Source organism: Giraffa tippelskirchi, chromosome 14 (genome assembly GCF_054371585.1).
Source record: "Giraffa tippelskirchi isolate mGirTip1 chromosome 14, T2T-mGirTip1v1.2.pri, whole genome shotgun sequence".
Taxonomy (NCBI): Eukaryota; Metazoa; Chordata; class Mammalia; order Artiodactyla; family Giraffidae; genus Giraffa; species Giraffa tippelskirchi.
Genome location: NC_137288.1, coordinates 37,754,855 through 37,778,550, shown reverse-complemented (window position 1 = coordinate 37,778,550; position 23,696 = coordinate 37,754,855). Strand labels below are relative to the sequence as shown.

General features: G+C 38.1%; 1 protein-coding gene and 1 long non-coding RNA gene across 3 annotated transcripts in view; both read right to left on the bottom strand.

The window, feature by feature from the left end:
* GAREM1 (GRB2 associated regulator of MAPK1 subtype 1) overlaps positions 1 to 23,696 on the bottom strand; it is a 227,964-nt gene that overhangs the window by 93,730 nt on the left and 110,538 nt on the right. The gene's annotated exons all lie outside the window — the stretch shown is intronic.
* On the bottom strand, positions 17,050 to 22,275 carry LOC145534629 (uncharacterized). Its single transcript, XR_014074820.1, has 2 exons — positions 21,864 to 22,275; positions 17,050 to 21,041 (listed from the first exon to the last, which is right to left on the bottom strand). It is a non-coding gene; the product is annotated as an uncharacterized LOC145534629 (long non-coding RNA).

The following is a 23,696-nucleotide window of genomic DNA, read 5'->3' as shown; positions in this document are numbered from 1 at the left end:
TCACGGTGCTGGAGAAGACTCTTGAGAGTCCCTTGGACTGCAAGGAGATCAAACCAGTCAATCCTAAAGGAAATAACACTGAATGTTCATTGGAAGGACTGATGCTAAAGCCCCAGTACTTTGGCCACCTGATGTAAAGAGCCGGCTCATTGAAAAAGACCCTGATGCTGGGAAAGACTGAAGGCAAAAGGAGAAGGGAGTGGCAGAGGATGAGATGATCAGATAGCATCACTGACTCAATGGACATGAATTTGAGCAAATTCAGGAGATAGTAAGAGGGCACAGGAGGCTGGTGAGCTACCATTCACAGGGTTGCAAAGAGCTGCACACGACTTAGCAACAGAGCATGAGAACTAGCACAAGAAGCAGCTAAGTCAAGTGAGCATAGAATTTTAAATATAATGACAGATTGGGGTCCCCTTATGGAAAATGAAATCTTTTACCTTAATTGGCTTAAATCTACCAAAGCACTCCCAATTCAATTGGACCATTCTTTTATGAGAATTCTCTTAACTATTCTGCATACGTTTCATTCTTTTACGTATTCTGCATATGTCTCATCAATATAGAGCAAATCCTCTCTTTTTTTTTTTATGTATTTGTATTTTGTGCAATAGATAAAAGTGGGAATAAGGACTATAACAGGGTTTATGAGACAGTTTCTGTCCCTAGAGAGACAATGGTGATCTTGAAAACAGAACAATAAAATCTGGGGCCAGCAGATACTAGTCCTGGTACTCTTTTCAGGCCAGATTACTATCTCCTTAATTTGAAGACCTCGATGATGTTCCATTATATAAACATGCATTAAGCAATTCACTAATTGTGATCTGTCACTGTCATGAATTACTTTCTGGGAAGGTAGGACCTGGAAGTCTGACCCAACTGGACTTCCTTTCTAAGCTCTGTAAATTTACTCTGACATTCCAGAGAACGTCATGAGGAGTTCTAAGACAGGAAGGAAACACTGGTTGAGGCCTTCTTGCTAATTTGAAAACTACTTTTGGAATCTGCAATTATTTCTTAAAATAGAGATTTAAAAATCTCTGAATTCAAACTAGATTTTAATTTGCCTAGTTTAAACTTTTGTAGAAAGCCACAAGGAACTACTCTAGAAATTATCAAAAGGATACATTATGCCACTCAATGAGAAAGGCAGAGGGCCAGGGTTCTGCCTATGATTAACAATACTTGTCTTCGATTTGGCGAGGGGATCTGTCTCAAAAAGTTTCATTATTTTGGATGAATCAAAACTGGGTGAGTACAAGAAAACTCTGTTTCACATCATCATAAGAGAAGTGAAAAGCAGGCAACATGCAACCTCAGCCTAGAAAGTCAACCAGAGCTCAATACGAATATGAAAGGAAAATCCCCCTTTTCACTTAGTAAATATGTAATTTACCAACTCAAATAAGAGGATATAAAAAGTATCAAATATATTTATACTATAAATAACTATTAACTGGTATTTTATTTTTTAGGCTAATTAAGTCATTAATGAACACTAAGAAATCCATGTAAACATCATCTGTTTGGTGTTTACAGAGATTTCTGTCTGAGGACAAATATATTTCACAGATTTTATCAAGTTTAGTCCATTTGGTAACATGTAAACTGTCCATAATGTAGTAGACATAAAATAGAACAGACTTTATTTTAAATGTGTGTTCTCTGAGAGTTTATAAAACTAAATTTACACACATTTTAAATACTTGAAGAACTAAACTTTTCATGGTCCTGGTAACTTCTCCATAGAGTTTAACAGGACAGGTATATAAAAAGTTAAACTACTTACTTCAAATGCAGTTATTTCTCTAAATAATCTTCAAAAATTGTCAGGTTTTTCTAATGTTTATGGCTTACTGGCCAAAATCACTTATTAAAAAACTAGAAATAGCCATCTATAGCGTAGTGATTTCCAATCAGTTAGCCAAGAACTAAGAAGTACTGTAAGATATCTAGTAATTCTGTACACTGAGTAATATCTACTGTGGATATGCTCAGTTGCATCCGACTCTCTGCAACCCCCATGGACTGTATCCTGCCAGGCTCCTCTGTCCATGGGATTCTCTAGCAAGAATACTGCAGTGGTTTGCCATGCCCTCCTCCAGGGGATCTTCCCAACCCAGGAATCGAACCCTCCTCTCTTATGTCTCCCGCATTGGCAAGCGGGTTCTTCACTACTAGAGCCACCTGGGAAGCCCAAATGATGTCTACATATGCGTTTCCAAATACAGGTAGAAGCCACTGTTGTTTACATAAGTTTGAAAAATCAATAAATATATTAAAATACATATAATGAATTATAATATGAGATAAACAGTTGCCAAATGAGGGAATACTAAAATTAATACAATTTCAACTGACTAGACAGGCAGGTTTTACTGGTTTTACCACCTGATAAACGTCTGGTCATTCTGTATTTTCTTAACCAACAAATACAGAATGGATCATGGCCTTGTAAACTGTCATGCTGTTAAAAACGGATCCTTGATTTTGAAAAGGTAGCATAAAGTACTGAAAACAAGGCATGCTTTTTTAATCCAACCCTAAAACTTCAATGAGCTCTAAAAGGACATTTGCTTGAGTCCAGGGAATGTGGAACACAGCATGAGAAATGTGAACATTCTTGGTAAACTGACATCATCATGACAACTTTGGCAGGGCTCCAAGCGTCTGAAGCAAAACCGAGTCTTGTTTATGAAGCGGACAGAGAAAACTTGGGCTTTCTGATTTACACCTTGGCAACCAGTAGAGATAGTTAAAAGAAAGGGAACACTTTTTATGTACAGTAACTGACAAGTTTCAGTGAAGAAATGGGAAAAGGAGAAAAGAAAGCTATTTGAAAGTTTAAAACTACCCCCCCCACCCCCTGCCTTTCAGAATGAGTCATTCAGAGTCTCTTTCCTCTCTAAATATACATACACACGGAGACTTAAAAAAAGCCTATTTATGAAAGTAATATAACCACTTCACAATTTGGAAAGTAAGAATAAAATAACCCATAACAGTTCAAACTCAATAGAACTACCCTGATTAGGATTTTTGGCTAATATTAGCACATTCTTGCCCCAAATGTTTTAAAAACAGAGTCAGGGTCTTTATGATATTAAATATGGACCCAAAGACATTTAAATTTGATATAAAGAAAAAAAAAAACATTTCTACTCAAACTTGTGGATGTCAATATTTCTGGTGATACATGAGGTCTAGCTGTTACTGCTTCAAACTAAAGATAAGACTCTTTTTAAGAAACATAAAAAGAGTTTTTAAATGCAGTTTTAAAAATAGCTTTTAGATGTCAAGTCAACTCTTATAAGGTTGCAAATTATTTCTTAAAGTTTCTTATTCAGATATTTGTTCTCTATTTTAACAACTATAAATTGAAGAATTTTCATTTCTACTTCATACAATAAAAAGATAATGTGAGTTTTTTAAAAAAAACCAAAGTTCATACTGTGGAGACAAACCAAGTGATGGCCTTCTTATTTCAAAACACATGAACTCCACTGGTCAAGGTTCTACATTTCTGTTCCACATTAAGTTTTATGGCCTATCAGGGATGTAGAGCACGATGTTTCAATAAAACTGCAATTTAGTAGCTAAGCTCCTACTTTTTGATAACTGTACTTTGTTTTTCAATGGTAAATACCATTTTTTAACTGGAAAGAGAGCAAACATTAGCAAAACTGTTCGCGAGAGAAAGCTGATATTTCTCAGTTATCAGTGATGCTATTTTAATACAAATAAGAAGTAATTTTCATTCAATTGCATTAAACTAGAAAGAGTACTTTGGCACCATATGAAATGTGCTTGGGTGTCTTTTAATCGCAATTCTGTATTTACTTTTTGGCTCTCCAATGGTTTTAAAAGGTTATCTTTAGATTTATTACTCACTAATCTGACTCAAATTTATCAGTAGAGAGAACTTGTGTAAAAGTATTGATGCAAGCAGGAAAACAACAATTACAGTTCTTGGCCCTAATTTAACTCGGACACAAATAATACATTAATAAAGGTTCAGACATTCTCCATGAAAAGCTTTATAGTGGGGATCAAGGAGCCTGCAGGACACAAGTTTCACACAGTTCAATCAAATTCATGAATATACGCTTCATGTGGCTCAGTGGGTAAAGAATCTGCCTGCAATGCGGGAGACCTGGGTTTGATCCCTGGGTTGGGAAGATCCCTTGGAGAAGGGAAAGGCTACCCACTCCAGTATTCTGGCCCTGGGGAATTCCATGGACAGAGGAGCTTGGCAGGCTACAATCCATGGGGTCGCAAAGAGTCGGACACAACTAAACGACTTTCACTTTCAACCAAGAGAAGTGTGGAGGTAATTAGTTCAAAACGATGACCTTAAAATTTGATGTCCTGGAAACCTGATTAATAAACAGTCTGGGTAATATCCTGAAAAATAAAAATGTAAGTATTTCTAAAGCCATATCTTCTTTTTTTGTTCAGGCCTCTTACTTGAACAGAAAACATCACTAACCTAAAAAAAAGAACCAAATTTTGCTCGGCATGACTCGATACCACAGTTCAATTCTGACCAGCTACCCTACATTAAAATTCTCAGTACATTCTTTGAAAAGATGGATTAAAATATTAGTTTCCATGCCATAAAGAAATGCCTGTGAAAGGGAATCTTTTCTTCAGTGTAGGTAGACAGCTGTTGACACGTAGATCTATGGAATTCTGTGTGTCTGAAATACATGTTTTTTCTGTACAAATGTATTATGTCTAAGATGCCCAAATTTAAAGGGAAAAATACTGTAAATTAAAACAGTTAAAAAGTGCTTTTAGAGCTAAAAACTCTCAATTTTTAAAGAAAAATGAACAACCCTTTCTTCTCTTTCAACCCCTACCCCAAACAAAGCCCTTTTGAGCAGCTGCAGGATACACCCTTATCAGAAACAGGCTGGCACCAATTTCCAAATGTATGGGTATTCCAGAAGTTCATTTATTAGTCAGTTCTTCAAAACTTTAACATCTTCCCAGAGACACAAGATTAAAATTGTGGATTATGCTGCCAGATCAGCACACAAGACCTGATTTAAAACATAACAACACTAAGACAGGACTAAGAGTTCTACAGAACGCTGGGGAGACACACCCAAGGCCAACCCCAAGGTGGGTGGCAGGAACCCACCTTCCTGTGCTGCAATGCTGGCCTGAAAGTGGGGAACCCTGTCTTGTCACTGTGAGCCCAGAACCTCGCCACTGCCAGTCACTATTGGAGGATTTTGAGGTGTTTGCTGGCGAGGGCTGGGGAGTAGTCTTTAAGAGGCCAGAGTTTCAGGAGATGAGGGACAGAACCAGACATCTGAGGAGGACAAGCTGAATAGGACCGTGGGAGGAGGTGGTGAGGGACAAGAAGGGGAGATGGAGCAGAGAGTGAAACAGAAAGAGGAGGGGGCAGGGGCTAAGGGGCAGCCAGTGAGCACAGCTAGGAGCCAGAAGTTACCTCCCTCCTTTCTGCGGATCAACCTTCTCTTTTCCCAGGAGTAAAAAGACCAGACCTGTGAGCACCACTGATTATGAGGGAAGGCAATGATCTTCATGGAAAATGGGTTTAGTAGGACAGGAGTGGAGGATGGACAGGTTGATTTGGGGCCTGAGGAAGAAGAAAATCTCCAGCTGTAGCCACAGGATAGAGGAGCTCGAGATACACATTAATACTAATCAATTATTAATACTTCCCTTCGGGAACTGCTGGAACACATACATGGTACAAACTGAGAACACGAGGGGGCTGTGAATGCAAATAACAAAGCAAATGAGCTCAATTATTTGTTTTTTTATTAATGAGAAACCAACTCGCACTAAATCTTTCAATTATAAATTTCCATACGCCAACCAGACCATCTGTTGCTTCTGATAGAGCACTTGGGTTTTAGAAGAGTCAGATGTTAATATGTAAATAAAAGCTATATTGATATTTTATTTAGAATGAGAGTGTACATGTACATGACTTTCCACTTTTATTCCACTTATGTTAAATTAATATTTTAAAATGTCCTGACGTACAGAAATGTACAAACAAGTTCTAATCAGAAGCTAATAAAATTGGGAGCACTTTTTTCAATAAATACCTATTATGTGTGAAGTATTTTCTCAGCATAGGCGATACAGCAGTGGAGGGTCAGAGAAATCCTAAAATGCTTTTATTTCTTAGTGACAATTATGCCACATGAAGAAGTATATCCTCTTACTTTCTAGTTGGCCTTTGAGCACAACTATTTATTTACATAATAGCTATTTCATTGGAGTATGGCCAAATTTTTGACCTTGGCCCACCTAAAAGGACTAAGAATTTGTTACACTTCAATAACTTCTCAAGTAACTGGCTTAATTTACTGAATTTCTTCTTTGATTATATAAGTATCTTTTTTACCTATAGACTCGAACTTCTGAGTTGCATTAGGCAGAAGTACATTGAAAATAATGAAGTTTGACAGTAGATTAAAGATAAAAAGACAAAGATGGATCATGGAAGGAGAAATGACTTTTTTTCTTCTTTTTTTGACGTACAGTTGATGTACAATGTTGTGTTAGTTTAGGTAGACAGCAAAGTGATTCAGTTATACATATATATTCTTTTTCAGATTCTTTTCCATTATAGGTTATTATAAGATACTGAATATAGTTCCCTGTGCTATGCAGTAGGTCCTTGTTGATTATCTATATATAATAGTGTGTATCTGTGAGTCCCCAAATCCTAATCCCTTCCCCTTGGGTAACCATACATTGCTATGTCTGTGAGTCTGTTTCTGTTTTCTATGTAAGTCCATTTGTATCATTTTTCTAGACCCCACATGTTAAGTCTGTAGGATGTCTTTTGTTTTGCTCATGGTTTACTTTTCTTCCTTGGTAGCTCAGCTGGTAAAGAATCTGCCTGCAAGGCAGGAGACCTGGGTTCGATCCCTGGGTTGGGAAGATCCCTTGAAGAAGGGAAAGGCTACCCACTCCAGTATTCTGGCCTGGAGAATTCCATGGACAGAGGAGCCTGGCAGGTTGCAAAGAGTCTGACATGACTGAGCAACTTTCACTTTCCTTTTCTTTGAAAAAACTTTTAAGCTTGATTAGGTCCCATTTGTTTATTTTTGCTTTTACTTCTTTTGCCTTGGGAGACTGGTACAATTTATGTCAGAGAATGTTTTGCCTATGTTCTCTTCTAGTTCTATGATATCATGTCTTATACTCAAATCTTTAAGCCATTTTGAGTTTATTTTTGTATATGGTGTGAGAGTATGTTCTAACTTCATTGATTTACATGTAACTGTTCAACTTTCCCAACACCACCTGCTGAAGAACCTATCTTTTATCGATTGTATATTCTTGCATCCTATGTAGAAGATTAACTGACCATAGGTATGTGGGTTTAATTCTGGGCTCTATACTGTTCCACTGATCCATATGTCTGTCTTTGTGCCAAAACCATGCTGTTTTGATTACTGTAGCTTTGTAGTATTGCCTGAAGTCTGGGAGGGTTATGCCTTCAGCTCTGTTCTTTGTCTTCAGGATTGCTTTGACAATTCTGGGTCTTTTCTGGTTCCACATAAATTTTAGATTATTTATTCTAGTTCTATGAAAAACTTCCTGGATAATTTGATAGGGATCACATTAAATCTATAAACTGCTTAGGGTAGGATGGCCATTTTAACAATGTTAATTCTTCCAACCCCGGAGCATGGGAATATCTGTTTCTTTGAATCATCTTAAATTTTCTGTATTAATGTTTTACAGTTATCAACATATAAGTCTTTTACTTCCTTGGTAAGGTTTATTCCTGGGTATTTTCTTTTCTTTTTTTGGTGAAATTTTAAAAGGACTCTAAAAATAACTTTTTCCTTTTACTATTAGTGTAAAGAAATGCAACAGATTTCTATATGTTAATCTTGTATCCTTCTACCTTACTGAATGTATCAGTTCTATTAGTTTCTGTGGGGAGTCTTTAGGGTTTTCTATATAGAGTATCATGTCATCTGCATATAATGACAAATTTTACCTCTTCCCTTCCAACTTGGATATCTTTTCTTTTTCTTGTCTGACTGCTATGGCTAGGACTTCTAATACTATGGTTGAATAGAAGTAGTGAAAGCATGAATCCTTGTCTTGTTCCAGAATTTGGTGGGAAAGTTTTCAGCTTTTCACCATTGAGTATTATATTGCTGTGGGTTTATCAAAGATAGCTTTTATTATGTTGAGATATGTTCCCTCCACCATTTTGGTGAGAGTTTTTATCATTAATGCACACTGAATTTTATCAAATGCATTTTCTGCATCTATTGAGATGATCATGTGGTTTTCATCTTTTCTTTTGTTGGTGTGGTGTATCACATTATTAATTTGCATATGTTGAACTATCCTTGTGACCTAGGATGAATCCAACTTGATCATGGTGTATGATCTTTTTTATGTGTTGTTGAATCTGACTTGCTAATATTTTGTTGAGAATATTTACATCTCTATTTATCAAAGATAATGGCCTGTGATTTTCTTTTTTGGTACTGTATTTTTCTGATTTTGGTATCAGGGTGATGGTGACTTCACAGAATGACTTTGGGAGCATTCCTTCTTCTTTAATCTTCTGGAAGTGCTTGGAAAGAATCAGCATAATTTCTTCTTCACATGTTTGGTAGAATTCCCCAGTGAAGCCATCCAGTCCTAGACTTTTGTTTGCAGGGAGTTAGTTAAATTATAGATTCTATTTCAGTTCTAGTGATCAGTCTATTCAAATTATCTATTTCTTCTGAATTTAGTTTTGGAGGGCTATATGTGTCTAGAAACTGTCCAAGATATGACTATTTAATCATTGTGACTATATTGAAATCACAGCATCTTTACAGTGGATTCTAAGATGCCTTCTGAATGAGAAATGATTCCATGCTGTCCTATGAGTAAATGGAAATACCTCTCAATGGAGCCTGGACCTTTCTGATTTAGAACTTAGAGAGCTGGTGCTAGTGAAAAGGAACCTGCCTAACAATGCAGGAAACACAAGAGACACAGGTTTGATCCCTGGGTTGGGAAGAATGGCAACCCATGCCAGTATTCTTGCCTGGAAAATTCCATGGACAGAGGAGCCTAACAGGCTACAGTCCATGGGGCCACAAACAGTCAGACATGACTGATGTGACTGAGCACAATACAGCACAGTTAATACAGGGAAAGGGCGGGGCAGGGGAGTAGTGGGACTTGTAAAGAAAGAGAGGAGGGGGAAATGAAGTGGATGGGAATAATGGAGAACTAAAACTCCTAAAAGTCAAGAAAACAAAGTTTTGTCATTAGAAAGTTTATAAAGTCTTCTATTAATAAGCTGACTAGTTAGAAATGAATCATCACAAATAATACAATGATTCACACATGATGTCTTAGATGGGTCTGGTTAAGAAATTGATGAATATTAGGGAAGCCAAAGGAACCACAGATAACACATATGAAGTATAAATTATCTTGATAACCTATACCAACAAATTCATCAGAACTATCAGGTTGCAGTACAAATAAAAAAATAATTCAGTACCACAGATTTGATTTTTCTGCTCCATGTTTATGTTGTGGGAATCTTACACTGAAATTCCTATTACTGGTAAAAATTTTATTTAACAATATAAGCAAAATAGCATTAGGAAAGGATTATGTAAAAAAGTTTCACAGATTTGTGGCACTTCTAAATGCTAATAGATTTGTCTGAAGGTATGAAAGGAGAACATTAAAATACATAGGTGTGGCAAGTTTGAGACAACTGTATTATACAATACACTCTATTTCAGTGCCTGGTACCCAGCACATTAGATCAACGAATATTTGTTACATTACTGAATGAACATTAAGGCAAAGGAGAGACAGCTATGGCTGGAAGAATTTAGTTTTCATCGGGGAGAATCCAAAATTAACTGTAAAACCACCAGGACTACCTCCACATGAAAACTTGTTTCTTTTCTATCTACAGTGCAAATCTGAAATTTTAATAACACACTGTAGCTAAGGGAGAAACAAGCTATAATTCTCTCTAAACCTCTATGAAAGTAGGATTGACATTTTGACCACCCCAAAATGGGTTAGGAGAGAACACAAAGATAGCAAAGGCCACCTCCCTTGCTTCACTGGTTAAACTTGGCCCAGAGAGGTCAAATGATTTGCGTGAGGTCACACAGCAGACCAACAATTAGAATCCTATGACTTCCCTCCACTGTTCTACTCTTTACTGTGTTTAAATACTTTGTAAGAAAGCAAATGTTATGGGTAAGATAAGTGAAGAGGGAGTGACAGAAGAAGTTACTGTGTTTGCCTGATAAATTTACCACAGAGATTGCTATGTCACTGGACTCTGTTCCAGAAAACTCCACAAATTGTCTTTATAGGCCATTAAAAGAATGAAAACTTGGAGCAGAAATAGAAGAAAGAAATTTTTAAGAGAAAACAGTCCTAAGGTCATTATCCACATTGAAGAGCTCATGTCTGAATCTGATGGTATTCTAAGTTTTTTTCCAAAACTACCTAGCAGTTATACAATTTTACAAATCTATATCTAATTACTTAAAAAAACAAACAAACAAAAAAACTCGAAACAAGAAGCTTATGAAGAAGAACAAAATGATACCACTGAGAAATGTATATTTAGGTAAGTGAATAAAATTTTCTTATTTTGTACCTTTGGAATAGAAACATTTTAGATATGGCTGCTTTACTTGGATTTCTGTTTATGATAATTATTCATATATTTTACTTTAAGAAATCAAGAACAGAGAGGAAAGTGGAAAATTACTAGCTTTCCACTCTTGTTTTAGAGCTTTACAGCTCAATGCTTCAGTTACTAACAAGGGTTGGGGGGAAAAATTCAACAAACATACAAACACATTAGACATTATTTCATTTTTATCTTCTTCAATAATGACAACTAAAAATTACGGGTTTCATCCTGATATTTATAAATCCAGAGGAATGAAGGGCTTTTTTCGCCTAATACCTTGACGAAGTTTGATTTATATTCACAGACAGAACAAAGAAGAGTGTGTTAGCAGGTAAAGAAATATTCTATAAAAGAAACGGAGGCTTTTTAAGCAAACAGAAGTAATCAAAAAATTATAAGCCTACCAAACCGAATATGTCTTAGGTCCACACAATTGTTGAAAAAAAGAACATTCAATAGAGTTCAGGAAAATTCCAAACACACTTAATATTAGAGAAGGCTTATTTTAGAAAATGAATATATCTTCAAGTGCTCTTCGTTGCTACGAGCAACATTCTTACAACCACATTCTACTGCCTGAATCAGGTCATGATTACCTCCAAACAGACCTTGCCTTTCTAGAGAAGCACTTTCCTTTCATTCAGGATTTCTAAGGAAACGGCTTTCATCTTAGGCAACCAAACATCTGGCCTCTTGATTTGTTTTAAGGCACAAAATGGGAAAAGAATGAATCACCATGAAGCAGGTCTGGTTAGCAATTTTTTCCTATTTTTTAAAAAAAGTTACAGTCTCCAAAAACTTCTTGAGAAAAATGACTAATTCCAAATGTACTGATAATGACAGAGCAGGGATTTTTGATTATGTCTCATGAACATTCACATTTATCTTCCATGTTTGCTTTCTAAACTCTTACAAGCTGTTTAAGGTTATAAATCTGCAAAGTAAAAATGCCCAGGAGGAAAAAAAGTGAAATTATTCATGTTCTACTGCTGGGATTTTGAGTTTTCCCATCACAAAGACAATTACATAAATGTAATTTTGAACACTCCTTCCTTTGATTCTTAGAACATGCTCTTCTATTTATCTTTCCTATTTAATGGCCAAATAGTTTGGTTATTTATTACTCTGCTCCTCTGCCCACTTATTCTTGTTTAAATTCCTCAAAAACACAACAACGGCGACAAAGATGATGACTGCTATTTCCACCACCACCATCTGTTAAGAACTCACAAGGTGTCAGGTAGTGTACAAGTGCCTCACATAGGTCTTTCAGGCTCTACTATGGTATATGGTATTATCATGCCAACTGGGGATCACCAAATTAAGCCATTTGCCCTAGGCCACATGGCTCACAAAGAGCAATCTGAACCCAGGTTTTTCTAAGCCAAAAATCTCCAGTAAGGTGTGAGAGCTACCTCCTAAGAGGACCATCATCATGATGATCTCTGAAGATCCAAGACTTACAGTTTTGCTGTTAAAACTTTTCCTCATGTATTAATGGCTTCTGCTGTATGCATGAGTTCAAAGCAAAAACCTTACTGGAGTTTTGGGTCCTGGCTGTGTGGTCCCTTACTGCCTGTGGCGGTTCAGTGCTGTGCCACCTCTCCTTCTGTCCTTCTGTCCTAAGCTCAGGGACACTGACCTTCTGTGGATTCCTTTTACACAAACAGTATGTTCCTGACTCAAAGTCTTCACACACTCTGTTCCCTGTGCTGGCCACACTCTTTCTTTTCTAGTGCATCGTTCAGGTTTCAGCTCACAGATCAATTTCTCAAAAAGGTTTTCCCTAAACTGAACCTAATTTAGCTCTTTCTTTTCGGCTCTAAAGACACCTTGACCTTTTCATTTATTGCCTCTATCACAATCTGGAGCTAATCAGTGCCTCTCCTCCCTGGACCAGGTGCTGCCAGATGAGTGTCTTATTTGACCTTGTATATCCAGTGTCCAGCACAGTGTTAGGCATATGACCTGAATGAACATGAAGAAGAGCCACTAAAGAACAGGAAAGAGGCCGGTTTCCGATCGTTCCATCAGCTCTAGCTAGTACCCTAAGGCACACCATACGAAAGTTATGTTACCTCCATCAGAGCTTTTCACCCTTTACAAAACTGTTTATATCTAAAATGGAAAGAAAGATGCAGCAACATGGATGGATCTAGAGATTGTCATGCTGAGAGTTAGACAGAGAAAGAGAAATATGGTATGACATCCCTTATATGCAGAATCTAAAAAGAAATGATACAAATGAACTCATTTATAATACAAAACAGAAAAAGACTCACTGACTCAGAAAACAAAACTTATGGCTGCCAAGGGGAATGATGGAGGGAAGGGATAGTTAGGGAGTTTGGAATCAACATGTACAAACTGCTCTATCTAAAATGGATAGCCATCAAGGAGCTCCTATATAACACATGGAACTCGGCTCAATGTTATGTGGCAGCTTGTACAGGATGGGAGTTTGGGGGGAAATGGATGCATGATGTATATGTATGGCTAAGTCCCTTTGCTGTCCACCTGAAACTACCACAACATTGTTAATCAGCTATACTCCAATATAAAAAATTACTCCAGTATATAGACCCCCAATAAAATTCCATGGACTATATAGTCCATGGGGTTGCAAAGAGTTGAACACGACTGAGAGACTTTCACTTTCACTTTTCACTTCCAATATAAAAAAGTTTTAAAAAACCCAGTAAGAGGTTTCTAAAAAGTTAAAAAAAAAAAAAAATACAAAGCAAGAAGAGAAAAAATTTCATCTAAGTCACAAGTCACATCTATTCCTTCATACTAAACAGTAACTGTTATAACTTTAAATAATTTTAATGACTCAATGAGATATGACAAAAAACAACAACTTTTAATAAAAAAGTTTGGACTGCAAGGAGATCAAACCAGTCAATCCTAAAGGAAATCAGTCCTGAATATTCACTGAAAGGACTGATGCTGAAGCTCCAATACTTTGGCCACCTGATGCGAAGAACTGACTCATTGGAAAAGACCCTGATGCTGGGAAAGACTGAAGGCAGAAGAAGGGGAGGACCGAGGATGAGATAGTTGGATGGCATCACTGCCTCAACGGACAAGAATTTGAGTAAGCTCTGAGAGTTGGTGATGGACAGGGAAGCCTAGCATGCTACAGTCCATGGGGTCACAAAGAGTAGGACACGACTGAGTGACTGAACTGAATTGAATAAATACATCAGAAGGCATATGTCTAAATTAGCAGTGCATTTCAGATACATCACTCTGGGGGCTGCACAAAGACTACTGTGGCTGTTACTGCTTTAGATATTTCTAAGGCTCCTCTTTGAAAACTGCTTTTAAAATGAATTTAGTGAAACCAAAGAGGAAAACGTGCCTCCTCACTTTATGGCAACAGGTCACTATTTCTCAGCTGGCACTGTCTGCTCCTCTGTACACACATGACAGACTCTGCTTAGCCTCCACTTCTGAGCTCAAGCGACATGCATGGGTCAGATCAGCAGCAGACTGGACAGACTCAGTCAGTTCATGGGTCACAGAGGAGACCCTTTAAGAGAGCACATCAGATGTGCATACATCCCCAAACTGGTCTTGAAAGTAACACACAGGTGGGATGTGCCAACAGACGCGCAGTGACCAGCCAGGATATGAGAACCGCCTACAGAGGGCGCTGCTCACTACAAGATGTCAAGTGAGCCCAAAAGGGGCCTGATTTTTAGCCCTCTCTGTGTCCTCCTTTGTTGAAGGGGAGTCCTTTCATACTTCAGGGTCACCATCAACTTCTTCCTTCTAAAATGCTGCTATAGCTTAGCTTTCCAGTTCTCTGTTGGGCAGTCAGATATCCTTTCCTAAGAGAACCATTTAACTCAGTATATAGTTCAGAATTAAAAATAACTAGGGCCTGGGGACAGGCAGGGATGAACAGGCAGAGCACAGAGGATTCTCAGGGCAGTGAAAAAACTCTGCATGGTATTAAAATGACAGAGACACATCATTATAAAATTGTCAAACCCACAGAATACACAGTGCTGCTACAGATTGAGTATGTGTCTCCATTCCCACCCCCACTTAATATGTTGACATCCAATCCTCAATGTGATGGCATTAGGAGATGGGCCTTTGGGAGGTGGTGAGGTCACAAGGGTGGAGCCCTAATGAGTGGGATTAGTGCCCATATAAAAGAGAACCTGGGGCTTCCCAGGTGGCACTAATGGTAAAGAACCCATCTCCCAACGCAGGAGAGATAAGAGACATGGGGTTCAATCCCTGGGTTGGGAAGATCCCCTGGAGGAGGGCATGGCAACCCACTACAGTATTCCTGCCTGGAGAATCTCATGGACAGAGGAGCCTGGCAGGTTACAGTCCATAGATTTGCAAAGAGTCAGGCACAACTGAAGTGACTTAGCACTCATGCAAAGGAGAACATAAGAGAGCCCCTGCCCCTTTTACACATGTGAGGACACAGGCCTGGGCCTTGATCTTGGACTTCCCAGCCTCCCAAACTGTGAGAAATAAATTTCTATTTTCATAGGTCACCCACTCTACCATACTGTTACAGTAGCCGGAATGGACTAAAACATCAAGAGTGAACCCTGACGTTAAACTGGGGCCTCCGGGTGATAAAGATGGATCACTGTAGGTTCATCAATTGTAACATGCTCCATTCAGGTGGGGGATGTTGATGATGGGAAAGACCATGCATGTCTGGGAAGGAATATATGGGAAATCTTGGTACCTTTCCCTCAATTTTGCCGTGAACCTAAACTGCTATCAAAAAAAAAAAAAAAAGTCTATTAAACTACACCAAGGGCTTCCCTGGTGGTTCAGTGGTAAAGAATCTGTCTGCCAGTACAGGAGATGTGGGTTTGATCTCTTGGTTGGGAAGATTCCCTGGAGAGGGAAATGGCAACCCACTCCAGTATTCTTGCCTGAAAAATCCCATGGACAGAAGAGAAGCCTGGCAGGCTGCAGACCATGGGGTTGCAAAGGAGATGGACATGACTTAAGTGACTGAACAACAACAAACACCACCAACCACAACAATGTCTTTCTGCGTCAGATATCTTCTTCAAAAAGGGCATTAACTAACAAAAGATTAGTTAACTAACTAACCAGGACAGTTTTCTGGAGGGGGCTCACGTAATCCATGACTTCTAAACTTTCCTGGGAGGAAAGTAAGTTGACTCTAACCCTTGTGGCCACAGCAATGCCTGGGTGAAAACAGGCCACTGCAAGGTCAGGGTCAAAGGAAGGAGTAGTAACCTCAATCAGGCCAGAATTCGAACAATGTATCTCTTAGAAGTGGGTCTGGCTACATAATTCGCAGAGCCCAGGGCAAAATGAAAATGTGGGGCCTCTTGTCCCTAAATTATCGAGAATTCTGAAACAGTGATGGCAGAACATTCTGCCAAGCATGAGGCGCCTGGGACAGGAAGGGCGAACCCTGTGCAAACCACGGGCGCCAGACCCAAGGGGGACCACAGAGTCTTCCTCAGACTGCCCAGACGTCCGCTCAGTTCACATCGCGCCTGCTGTGACATCCATATGCTGTTTCAAAACCGTATATGGTAGGCTTTGTTGCATAACCTGTCTCCTGCTTTTATTTTTAAAGTAAAACATGCCAGTAGTTTTAATAGTCAGATGGCACTAAGTGTCTTATAATAAAAAGAGAAATAGCAGCTCCCACCTCACACCTTTCAACCTAATTCCTGCTCCCCAGAGCTGTTCATTTTTAATTCTTTGAGCATTTCTCCTGATATCCTTTCTTTGTGTTTCTAAACACATATCACTTGTATATATCACCTATTGATTTCCTGTCATATAGGAGGCTTATTTACTTTACACCACAAACACTCACTCTATGCTCTCCTGCCCTAACCTACCAAACTGGGTTCCATGACAATTTAATGTGGGCATTAGAATCAAAATTCAGTGTTTATACTATACAGGTCACAGTGGAACCAAATGGATTACATATTCTTTCCTGTGTAATATTTAATCCCCTTCCCACCCCACAGCCGGGTAAATGACTGCCATATAGCTGCTTTGTGTTTTAAGTAACTAACTCTTGTTATTTCAAAGCATAAAAGCCCTCCCAAACTCGGTCAAACGTATCAGGTATTGGCTCTCTCTTTAAAAAAAAAAAAAAAAGATACTGATGATCACCTACATTCATTCCCTTTCTAGAACACCTATTATTCAAACATTGAGACTTACATTGCATACTCTGTTTCCTTCCTAGTCTATACTCCTTTACAAAATTTTACTCCCTGGAAAAGTTCTTCAACTTTAGTTACACAATCATTCCACTGAATTTCTTTATTTCTGCAATATTTGTAATTTCTGAAAGAAGAGCTTGCTTATTTTCTTTTTTTTTTAAACCTTGTTTTTGTTTAATAAACATCTTCTATCCTTTGATCTCTTTTAGATAATTAAGGAACTTTTCTTCTGATTCCTGAATGGTATTTGTGCTGAGATTCTTTCTTTTGGTGTGTGGTTTGCTTGGACAGTCCTGTTGCAGACATTCCCCACAAATCTGATGCTCTGTGGTTACTGCCAGTCTTCATCTGAGACAGACATTAAAATTCAGATATGGGAAGTACTGTGCAGGTGAATGGGTTTGCTGATTGGTTAATTTCACTTCAGGTTGATCACCTGGGGAGCATTCTATTAGGGAACCCCCAAATGTTAGTATCTATAGACTCTTTTCTGGGGGATCACTTTTTCAAAAAGTCATCCTTCTACATGCAAGAGTTACAATGACCAGCAAACATTGCAAAGCCAAGTTGAGGGTGGGTTCTGGGGATTAAATGGAGTGTTTTGACTTTCATAAAACTCTTGTTTTTAATACTGGCATCTCCACATCACTATGGTTTTTTTCTACTGAAAATCTATAAAGATTATGGGTGATATTTCCATGATTTATTCTAGAGACTTGTTAATATCTTTCATGTTCTGCCATCTCTTCTCTTCTGTTTATCTTTAAGGGTCTATACTGTCAACTACAAATTGGCACTTACCAAGAGCATTGCCAACTGAACAACAAAGGCATTTGCCATCTGCCTCCACAGAGACTGAACCCCATGCTGCTTTGGCTGTTGACCTTCAACAACCCCTGAGGGGATTCAGGGGGAGTGAGGCACTCTGTGCTTCAGGGAATCTGGTGGAACAGGTCTTTAGACAGTTGGAAGTTTTTAGGAACAGAGTTTATGATCTCAATCCTTGCATCTCCTCATATCTAGAGAAGCACTAAATCCCTTCATGGTGACATCAGATCCTCATGACTAACAAAAAACCTTTTATAAAATGAGTGCTGCATGGTATTGCACTCCCCCTTCACCAAAACCAATATATAAATTGACTTTCCCGCACTGACCCTTTGGAGCAGTCTCTCAGAGCTATCTGAGATGCTGCCTCCCGGGCTGCAGTCCTCATTTTGCCCCAAATAAAACTTAACTCACAACTCTCAAGTTGTACATCGTTTTAAGTCAACAATACCCTACTTGCTTCTGCACTTCATTTTTTCGTGATTTTGGGAAAGAGCAAATATTAAACATTTGTGCTGAATCAGCACATTTAATCAGGGTTCTCCCTTTGAAGCTCAGTTGGTAAAGAATCTGTCTACAATGCAGAAGACCCAGGTTCGATCCCTGGGTGGGGAAGATCTCTTGGAGAAGGAAATGGCAACCCACTCCAGTATTCTTGCCTATAGAATCTCAGGAACAGACAAGCCTGGCAGGCTACAGTCCATGGGGTCACAAGAGTCGGACACGACTTAGCAACTAAACCACCACCACCACCTCTTTGTTTCAGACCTTAAACAGAAATATTCTCATTATGGTAGCATTTCCAGTTAGGTGGAAATACAGTTCTACTTAATATTCTTTTTAAAATACTGAAATCCTCAGAGATGACAGACTTCTGATTTTTATCTAATCTTTAGATCCTGCCATGCAACCATAAGAAAACAAGGCACACTTCTGTCAGGTCCTAGATGGATGAGTTTTCTTTCCTCCTAGTCATCACTACCACCACCTTCATCACCCCACACACTAGCACATTCACATGCAGATAATCTGCTGCAGGGATCACCTAGAGATAATCCTGAAATCTGAGACCAGCTCCACCCCATAACCACACACACCTGACTCACTTCCTCATACACTTCTTGTTGGCAAGAGCCTAAGAACTCTGGCTATTTTTAATGTTAGGGCCAGTTAAGCACGATGAGGAAGGCAAATCTTCGATCAACTGCAAATATCAATCAAAAATATAATGACATTCCCAAATTAAAAAAAAATATTTTCGGATATTTGTATCCCTTCAATGAAATTCAGAAGGAAGAATCCACCCGAATATTACTTATTGACTTCAACAGTATCATTAATTATAAATTCATCTGGGTGCACAAGTTATCCCTCCAAGTTTTTATTTTATATAGAAAATTATTTTCAAAGTATTTGCAAATCGGACACTCCATTCTCCCACTTCCAATGAACAGGAAATGGAATTGAGACATTCTATGAAAAACTTTATATCAGTATTTTAGAATTTCCCAATATCTTATGTAAGTCAGTTATTTTACAAACATTTGTCAACCGATTATGTTTCCTAGTAGAATTTATAAAACGTATCATGATTACCTCACATAAAATCAGCATCAGCAAGTTAAATCAACAGGTAGAAACCGGAATAGAAACCAGTCATTCAAACATCTTTTGAAGACCTAGGTGCCAGGTTAATAATTTAATAGTTGAGAACAGTGCACATCTTTACATTAGTGTTGCCAATTTAAGTGGAATCATCTACTACTGTCAATCATACAAAAATAAAAGTTTATAAACCATTTCTGTCACCTTCAACAGCTACAAGCAACTACCACAGCTGGTCTGGCAAGGAGGGTAGGAAGGCATAATACAGAAGTACCACGATCAAACATGCAGATTCTCAGTGTTTAGACTAAGTAGCTATGGTCGTCAGTATTTCCCATACCAGGTGTCCTACTTCCAGAATTTCTATTCGAGGATACAGTTTCCTCACCCTCACATCACCTTCACTATACACACCTTCTTTCCATACTGGTACATTTACCCTCAGGTACCCAAATGATCTCTCTGGAGCATGTCATTTTTCTATGGTAAGACCTTTTCATGTCCTTTGTAAAAATATCTTAAAGATTTTTAGTGGGTTTAAAAGGATCTAACTCCTGCATTCCTAAATTAAATGTGCTTTAAGTTACAAAAAGGTCAGTTTTCATTCCAATCCCAAAGAAAGGCAACGCCAAAGAATGTTCAAACTACCACAACTGCACTCATCTCACACACTAGCAAAGTACTACTCAAAATTCTCCAAGCGAGGCTTCAACAGCTAACCAAGAACTTCCAGATGTTCCAGCTGCATTCAGAAAAGGCAGAAGAACCAGAGAACAAATTGCCAATATCCATTGGATCATCAAAAATGGAAGAGAGTTCCAGGACATGGAACAACAAACTGGTTCCAAATTGGGAAAGGAGTACATCAAGGATGTATACTGTCACCTTGCTTATTTAACTTCTATGCAGAGTGCATCATGAGAAATGCCAGATTGGATGAAGCACAAGCTGGGATCAAGATTGCTGGGAGAAATATCAATAACCTCAGATATGCAGATGACACCACCCTTATGGCAGAAAGTGAAGAAGAACTAAAGAGCCTCTTGATGAAAGTGAAAGAGGAGAGTGAAAAAGTTGGCTTAAAACTCAACATTCAGAAAACTAAGATCATGGCATCTGGTCCCATCACTTCATGGCAAATAGATGGGGAAACAACGGAAACAGTGACAGACTTTATTTTCTTAGGCTCCAAAATCACTGCAGATGGTGACTGCAGCCATGAAATTAAAAGACGCTTACTCCTTGGAAGAAAAGCTATGACTAACCTAGACAGCATATTACATTACTTTGCTGACAAAGGTCTGTCTAATCAAAGCTATGGGTTTTTCCAGTAGTCATGTATGGATGTGCAAGTTGGATTATAAAGAAAGTTGAGCACAGAAGAATTGATGCTTTTGAACTGTGGTGTTGGAGAAGACTCTTGAGAGTCCCTTGGACTGCAAGGAGATCCAACCAGTCAATCTTAAAGGAAATCCATCCTGAATATTCATTGGAAGGACTGATGCTGAAGCTGAAACTCCAATACTTTGGCCACCTGATGCAAAGAACTGATTCATTGGAAAAGACCCTGACGATAGGAAAGATTGAAGGCAGGAGGAGAAGGGGAGGACAGAGGATGAGATGGTTGTACGGCATCACCGACTTGATGGACATGAGTTTGAGCAAGCTCGGGGAGTTGGTGATGGACAGGGAAGCCTGGCGTGCTGCAGTCCATGGGGTCGCAAAGAGTTGGACACAACTGAGCAACTGAACTGAAGTTACAAATAATATTTGAAATTATAATGTTCCTCCAGTTGCTAAATATATACAGCTGATCAGCAATGGACAAAAGGAATATGTGATTTTCTCAGTTTTTCATACTTCAGTTGTAAAGGTAAATTACAGGAAAGAGGAAGAAATGACTGAAAAGCTCAACTGAAAAACAAGTAAGACAAACGTATATGGTTTAACCAAGTGATAACTAAACCAGCACTCACTGGGATCACGCATCAAACACTGTGCAAGATATTAAAGAAAAAACTTTATCTATTTATACTACAATCTGCACTTCCAGTTTGTTTCAAAAGAGAAAAATTCTAGGTATTTTAAACATCAAAACAAAAGAATATACATTACTGAAGAAAGAAGAGCTGCTTATTAGCCGAGTTTGCATTTTGAAACCAGTAATACTGACTGATTATACAGTTATCCACGTATGTACCTCTGTGAAAAACTACATTTTCATCTGCAGTGAGTCATTTAATACATATTCGGTTAGATTGTTCTTCCAAGGAGTCCTATGGCAAGTATACAATCATTTAATCTATACATCTTCATATCTGAATTCACATATTTAATTTGCTTAAATTAGAATAAACAGGAGTTGTAGCTTGGAAGTATTCAGCTCCATCAGTAAAGAACATAGAGGGGTTGGTTTTCAGCCCAACCCGATGAGCCTTACTTAACAAAAACAGTGCATGCGTGCATGCTCAGTGGCTCACTCGTATCCGACTCTTTGTGACCCCATGGACTATAGCTCGCCAGACTCTTCTGTCCATGGAACTTTCCAGACAAGAATACTGGAGTGGGTTGCCATTTCCTACTCCAAGGAATCTTCCTGACCCAGGGATCAAAACTCGTGTCTCCTGCATTGGCAGGAGGATTCTTTACCACTGGGCCACCTGGGAAGCCCAACAAAAATAGTAATATTCCTGAGAAACTAGATATACCACAATCTTCCTTGTCAAGATTACAAAAGCATACCTATGTTTCTTAAGCGAAAAAATATTTTTCTGTGTTAAGGCAAAAAAAAAATCTTGTTTAAGAACACAGTAAACCTTTAGAATATCAATTATTTTTAGGAAATCAAAAACAATTGCTGGGGCTTCCCTGGTGGTCCAGTGGCTAAGACTCCCTCTTCTTAATCGACCTGGGTTCGATCCCAGGCCAGGGAACTAGACCCCACATGCTGCAACAGGGAGCCTACCTGCCAGAACTAAGACCCTGTGCAGCCAAGTAAACAAACAAATATTTTAAAAAACAATTGCCTGCCCGTTAACTCTATCATGGCTTCATTCCTATGGAAAAGTAAATTTACTTTTTGGATATTACCTCACCACTGTTTCTTTATAAAATGAATATGATATCATAGTTGTACAGTTAACTATCCTGGTTAGAATTACCAGTGATTAATTTTTGATTGAGGTATAGCTGATTTACAATGCTGTATTGATTTCAGATGTAGAACAAAGGGCTTCAGTTATATATATACTTTTTTCAGATTATTTTTCATCGTGGGTTATTACAGGATGTTGAGTACAGTTCCCTGCACTATACAGTAAATCTCTGCTGTTTATCTGTTTTACAGTAGTAGTTTGTATCTGTTAATCTCATGCTCCTAATTTATCCCTTCCCTATTTCTTTTCCCCTTTGGTAACCATGTTAGTTTTCTATGTCTGTAAGATTGCTTCTATTTCGTATATAGATTCATTTGTATTATTTTTTAGATTCTACATATAAGTGACATCATATAATTAAAAACATTATTAGTGATCATCTTACATGCTATTTATAGCTGGTAAAACTGATGTAAAATTTCTTCAGAAAACAAAAAATTCTGTAATTATCCTTCAATTAAAAAATAAATAAATTTTTTAAAAGTGTAAAAAAAATTTCTTTAGAATTTCTTTTGGTTCAGTTAAGATTTAAACTCTCAGTGGGAGATCTTTTGATCTGGGCACTGAAAGCCTAGGTCTCAGGCTTTATTCCTAACAAATGAAGCTTCAATAAAGGATTTGAAAATTTATGCAAATGTTAGAAAAGGTTTAATGAGCTGACTCAATTCCCTTATCCCCAACTCCAGGAACACTGTAACATTCTGAACTTTCATCAGCTACAATGCCTTTGTAGATTTTCAGTCATCAACACATAGAAGGGAGGTTGTTCTGAAGAGGCTCGGGTAACTTCTAGAACTTTCTGAAGTATCACAGAAGCGCTTGATCAATCTGACTGTAAGACACACTCAGGTCAAGGTCATTTTTCTGATTCCATAAAAAGGATAACTTCAGTATCTCAGGGCCATAAGTGTATAGCCCTGTCCTCCCCCCCTTACACACAGCATGCAACACAGGAAGTGTGGGAGCAAAGCAAAATCCAAAAGCAAGAACTATATTCATTGATTTTATAAAAGCCTGATGTGCTAGTGCTAACAAAAACACTGTAAATTGTGAAGATATTAATGTTAGTAAAATACACTTCTACAATTCTCTAACTCATACAGAAAATTATAAACATAAGCAAATGTTATAACAGTAGAAAATGTAGGAAAAGGACACATGAGATGAAGATAATCAGGTTAAAGTTATAAAATATGAGAACAT